Here is a 6,767-nt window from a genome sequence, read left to right on the forward strand (position 1 = left end):
TAATCAAGAAATATTTATTTAAGAACCCATACCTAACACATTGTAATAAACTACAGATAAATGAAGACAAAGCAGCTGTCCTAGAAGTCGCCAGAGAGAAGATTGAATATCTACAATGATATTACAGTTAGACTATCAGTTAAATCTTCAATTTTAGCAATGTAAAATGTAAAAACTAAGTGGAATGATAACTTAGGAGGTTTGAAATAAAATGGCTGCCAACCTAGAATCGTATACCTTTTAAGGAACAATGTTAAATAGTTCCATTTTCAGGCAAACAGAAATCACCGCCAAGAGATTTAAAGTTCTTGTAATTTTTAGGTAGATATTTTTTTTTAAAAAAAGGGAGGTGTTATCGGAAGGAAGATTTTAGATATAAGAAGCAATGGAGAGTACAAAAAATGTTAGACATGTCGATAAATTCATTAGATATCAGAATGAAATGCAAACATAGTGCCTACTTTGTAAAGTTAACAAGGAAAGAAAGAATCAAGGTTCAAGGCATTTAAGTTAGAAGACATACAAAGTTACAGCATTCTAAATACCTCTTCTGTTTGGAGTTGAGGGAAAGATAATGGTTAACTTGAAATATTGCCAGTTATTAATGGATTTTGAATAAATAAATTATATCAAGTATGTAAACATAAAGTAAAAACTTTAAACTTGACATGAAAAAAGAACATAAATAACAGATAAACAGCCCAGTTACCACAAAAGAGGAAAACGAAAGTAAATAAAACATTAGTAGTGACAAGAAGTACATAATGGAAGGCAGAAAATAATTCTGAATATCTCAGATATAATAAACCTGCATGAACTAAATCCTCAGGGGTAATAAAATATTGTGAGATTGTGAAAATAACAACACCAAGAAAAAACAAAAAGAGAAACAAGTTTTCTGTTACAGTTCCATTTGCCATCTATTCACAACTTGATGAATACAAGGTCATGGAAATTCCATAGATACATCCACACTCCTTGAGGGGCCAAATTACTGGGCTGAGGGCTGTGGGGTCTATGGTCTAGGGGAACATCTAGCTCAACTGGCATAACATAATTTGTAAAGAAAATGTTCTACATTCTACTTTGGTGAGTAGCGTCTGGGGTCGTAAAAGCTTGTGAGTGGCCATCTAAGATACTCTACTTGTCTCACCCCATCTAGAACAAGGAATAATGAAGAAAACAAAAAACACAAAGGAAAGATTAGTCCAAAGAACTAATGAACCACAACTACCACAGCCTCAGACCAGACTGCGTCCAACACAACTAGATGGTGCCTGGCTACCACCAACTGCTCTCACAAAAAAAGACTAGGCTTACTGGCCTGACAGAGACTGGAGAAACCCTAAGAGTATGCCCCCGGACACCCTTTTATCTCAGTAATGAAGTCACTCCTGAGGTTCACCCTTCAGCCAAAGGTTAGACTGGACCATAAAGCAAAATGAGACTAAATGGGCATACCAGACCAGGGGCAAGGGCAAGAAGGTAGGAGGAGACAAGAAAGCTGGTAATGGGGAACCTAGGGTCAAGAAGGGGAGAGTGCTGACATGTCATGGGTTTGGCAAATAAAGTCACAAAACAATAGGGGTATTAATTGTTTAATGAGAAGCTAGTTTGCTCTGTAAACCATCATCTAAATTATAATAAAAATAAATAACAAACAAAACATTAGTAGTAAAAAAAGCACATAAAGGGAGGTAGAAAATAGTTCTGAATATCTCAGATATTATAATAAATCTGCATGAACTAAATCCTCAGGCTAAATAAAATATTATGAGGTTATAAAAACACCACCAAGAAAAAACAAAAAGAGAAACAGGTTTTCAACTCCATTTCCAGTTGCCATCTAGTCAATTCTGACTCATAGGTACCCCAAGTGTTACAGAGTAAAACTGCACTCCATAGGGTCCTGATTCTCTAATCAAAATGCTATTAATAATCACAGTAAAAAAAGATAATTAACACCTCATATATTTGGGTGCTAGAGGAAGACATCACATTTGGTGAAGTACAGGACCAATGATGGTGGAGAAGACCCTTGGTAGATGAATTGGTACAACAGCTGCAATGATGGACTTGAATATACTGGTGACTGTAAGGGTCACTATGAGTTTGAATTGACTTGATGGCAGTGGGTGTGGAAAGTTGATGCAGGACTTGACAGCATTGTGTTGTACATAAAGTTGCCATGATTCAGAGTCGACTCAACGGTGTCTATCTATCTAACTATATTTGGGCATTTAAAATACAAGATTAAATAATCATAGGACAAAGAAGGAATTATAATTGAAATTAGAAGATACTTAAAAAAGAACAATAATAATGGTACTATATATTATATATCAAAATTTGTGGGGTATAGGTAAAATTATATTAAGATAAAATGTGTACTTAAATTCTACATGCTGGAAATAAAGTGAAAAAAATTAAGGTGTTAAATAGTCAATTCAAGATGTTATAAAAGTAATAGAATAAACCCTAGAATGTGAAGAAATGCAAAAATAAGATAGGAGCAGAAACTAGTGAAATAGAAAACAGATACAGAATAGAATATCTCATCAATCCCAACCAATGGTTCTTTAAACATTTAATAATATTGTTAACTGCTAGAAATATCAAAGAAAAGAAAGAGAAGGCACTTGATAACAATATTAAAAGAAAAAAGTCATCTATTGAAATGTCATTTATTGAAAAGTTAATGGACCATGACAAATGACTTCCTGACAGGTTAAAGTATTATATGAAACAGTTAAACCCTTAAACACACACGCCAGTTGCCCTCGAGTTGATTCTGACTCATAGTGACCCTATAGGACAGGGTAGAACCACCCCATCCAGTTCTGCTGGATTTGAACTGCTGACCTTTTGGTTAGTAGGTATAGCTCTTAACCACTACACCACCAGGAAAATATATTTTACAAAATGAACTACAAGTAAATACAGAAAACTAGAAAAAAAAATCTGTGAATTTAAATTTCTCTCATAAAATATAACTCCTTGCCTAAATGGTTTAGAACTATAGAAAAGAGAGAAAGAAAGTACAAAAAGTGAACATTTTGGAACTCAATTTGAAAGGTTAATTTAACTCTGACATTGGATTCAGGCAGGGAATCTCGCAATAAAGTAACATTACCAGTCTCTGTCAAAAACATTGATCCAAAAATACTAAATAAAGTCTTGTCATGTAAAACCTAGCAGTGTACAAAAACTTTGTGAAAATATGACCAAATTTCCTTTACTGTCAATACATGATTGACTTGAATTAGACATATATGATAATTTAACATATTAATGTATTAAAGATTAGAAAATTGTGTTATCTTAGTAAATAATTATAAAAACTCTCAATGAAAATAATCTATACATGCTAAAATACTAACATTTTGCATTTACAACAATCCTAAAAAATCTACTACCCAACTATTTTGTATGTTAACGACATACATCTGGCAGTAAGGAATGCAAAGTGTGAGGAAAAGTAATGCAAGCTGTGATGGATAAGGTTATGTGTCAACTCGGCAGGTTTTGCAGTGGTTTGGCAGCTATGTAATGATGTAATTTGGCGGTTATATAATGATGTCCTTCCGTAGGGACCAATCCTTCCTGGTAACATTTGCAAAGCATGTAAGAGGAAGTCTGACCATCCTCCTCAGAAGGGAGAAAGAAGGGGAAAAACTTGAATACGACTCAGCCCAAGGGAATTTTGGGGAACAATTCTATATCTTGATTATGGTGACACATGTTTAAATAATTTTCTCCAATTTTATTGAACTGTACACTGATAAAGTTTAATTTTACTATGTGCATATTCTATACCAATATGCCTGAATAATCATTTTAAAAAGCCAGTCACATTTTTAATAGGTATAACTCCTATACTTAATTCCATCAGTATATTATCTACATATACTCTAAAATAATTTTTTTTTTTTTGCTTAAAGCAATAGGATTAATAAGCTTTAGGCCTGCTGAGTTTTATTGAATAACTTTCTGTGGTTATAACAACCCATAGCTGTTCTTCACAACTAAAAGTGTTTGCCAGAATTTCTAAATTCCTAAATGAAGTTTGTGTCCCAAATACATTTTAGCAGAATATTTTTTAGTGTTTATTTTTGGTTTGATTGTTTTCTTTTTCTTTGATAATTAGTAATATAAGGGTTGGATGATTCCTGTTACGGAGGGCAAATTGTTCATTGGACCAGTAACACTGTCACCTCTGTTTGCCTGTTTTGCCTTGGCTCTTGCTGTTTGTTTTCTGAAATAATTTATCTTAGCATTGACTTATTATAAAATGGTTGCGTACTAGATGCAGTCAAGTGATTCTTCTATAGAATGTTATTTCCTTATGGATATAGAGCTTATAAGTGCAATGTCATGTTATAGAACAATCTGGTTGTGACGTTTTAGATTTTTGTTTTTTCTGGACAAATTGAGTTATAGGACTCTTGCCTAGCTACATTTGGATTCATGATTGCCTCAGACATGTTTTTGTGTGCATGGGTGTGTGTTTTAAGTGAAAGTTTACAAATCAAGCCAGTCTATCATACAAAAACTTATACCTTGTTATGTAACCCTAGCTTCTTTCCCCTAATGTGACAGCAAACTCCTTCTTTTCACCCTTCTATTTGCCATGTCCATTCAACCAGCTCCTGTCCCCCTCTGCCTTCTCATCTTGCCTCCAGACAGGAGTTGCCCACATAGTTTCATGTGTCTACTTGAGCCAAGAAATTTACCCCTTATCGGTATCATTTTCTGTCTTATAGTACAGTTCAATCCCTGTTTGAAGAATTGGCATTGGGAATGGTTCCAGCCTTGGGCTAAAAGAGGGGCTGGGGCCATGACCTCTGAGGCCTCTCCAGTCTGTCAGACCATTAAGCCTGGTCTTTTTAGGAGAATTTGAGGTCTGTGTTTTTTTTTTTTTAATCCCCCTGTTCTGCTCCATCAGAGATTCTCTGTTGTGTTCCCTGTTAGGGCAGTCTTTGGTGGTAGCCAGGCACCATCTAGTTCTTTTGGTCTCAGGCTGATGGAGTCTCTGGGTTATGTGGCCTTCTTTGTCTCTTGGGCTCATATTTACCTTGTGTCTTTAGTGTTCTTTCTTCTTCTTTGCTCTGGGTGGGCTGAGATCAATTGATACATCTCAGATGGCTGCTTGCTAGTGTTTAAGACCCCAGATGCCATTCACTAAAGCAGGATGTAGAACATTTTCTTAATACATTTTGTTATGCCAATTGACCTAGATGTCCCCTGAAACCATGGCCCCCAGACTCCTGCCTCTGTTACTCTGGCCTTTGAAGTATTTAGTTGTATTCAGGAAAGTTCTTTGCTTTTGGTTTAGTACAGTTGTGCTGACCTCCCCTGTATTGTATGTTCTCTTTCCCTTCACCTAAAATAGTTTCTGTCTGCTATCTAATTATTGAATATCCCTCTCCCTCCTTCCTCACCATTGTAACCATCAAAGAATATTTTCTTCTGTGTTTAAACTTTTCCTTGAGTTCTTATAATAGTGATCTCATACAATATTTGTCCTTTTGCTACTAATTTCATTCAGCATTACGCCTTCCAGATTCCTCCATGTTAAGAGATGTTTCATGTATTCATCGTTGTTCTTTATCATTGCGTAGTATTCTATTGTGTGAATATACCATAATTTGTTAATCCATTCATCCATTGATGGGCACCTTGGTTGTTTCCATCTTCTTGTTATTGTAAACAGTACTGCAATGAACATGGGCATGCACATATCTATTCGTGTGAAGGCTCTTATTTCTCTAAGATATATTCCAAGGAGTAAGATTGCTGGATTGTATAGTAGTTCCACTTCCAGTTTTTTATGGAAGTACCAAATCGATTTCCAAAGTGATTGTACCATTTGACATTCCTACCAGCAGTGTATAAGTGTTCTAGTCTCTCCACAACCTCTCCAACATTTATTTTGTGTTTCTTGCATTAATGCTAGCCTTGTTGGGGTGAGATGCTATCTCACTGTGGTTTCGATTTTCATTTCTCTAACAGCTAATGATTGTGAGCATTTCCTCACGTATCTGTTGGTCAGACATCTTTTAAAGCAGGGTATATGGAATCAAGATACTACAGCCTTTTTTGAGTCACCAGGCTATTTGGAAGAACTTGGTATCATTGAAGAGTTTCTGGAATTCTTTTTTTAGAGTATATCATCTCCAAAAAAGTACTTGCCCTATTCAGGGTCCTAGGGAGTGTCTGGAGCTCTAATGACGCAGTGGTTAAGAGCTCGGCTGCTAACCAAAATGTCACCAGTTCGAATCCACCAGCAGCTCCTTGGAAACCCTACGTCAGCTCTACTCTGTCCTATAGAGTGACTAGGAGTCAGAATTGACTTAAGAATGGCAGTGGGTTTGGTTTGGTTTTGGTAGGGAGGGCCCAGGCAAGTCTGAATTGGTGTTTTACATGCTTAGTTGGTATGTTACATGCAATTGCTCAGAGTGGTGGCGTTTTTTGTTTGTTTGACTGTTTTTTATATCCTCTATCCAGTGTTTGGAAACCCTGATGGCGTAGTGGTTAAGTGCTACAGCTGTTACCTAAGAGGTTGTCAAGTCAAATCCTCCAGGCGCTCCTTGGAAAATCTATGGGGCAGTTCCACTCTGTCCTATAGGGTCACTATGAGTCGGTGTCAACTCGACGGCAGTGGGTATGCAGTGTTTCTCAAAGCTGACTGTACTTGGGCCCATCTGCGAGGTTTTAAAACAAACCAACGCCAAGGCCTCATTACTAACAATTGTTTCACAGTTTGG

Source organism: Loxodonta africana, chromosome 2 (assembly GCF_030014295.1).
Source record: "Loxodonta africana isolate mLoxAfr1 chromosome 2, mLoxAfr1.hap2, whole genome shotgun sequence".
NCBI lineage: Eukaryota > Metazoa > Chordata > Mammalia > Proboscidea > Elephantidae > Loxodonta > Loxodonta africana.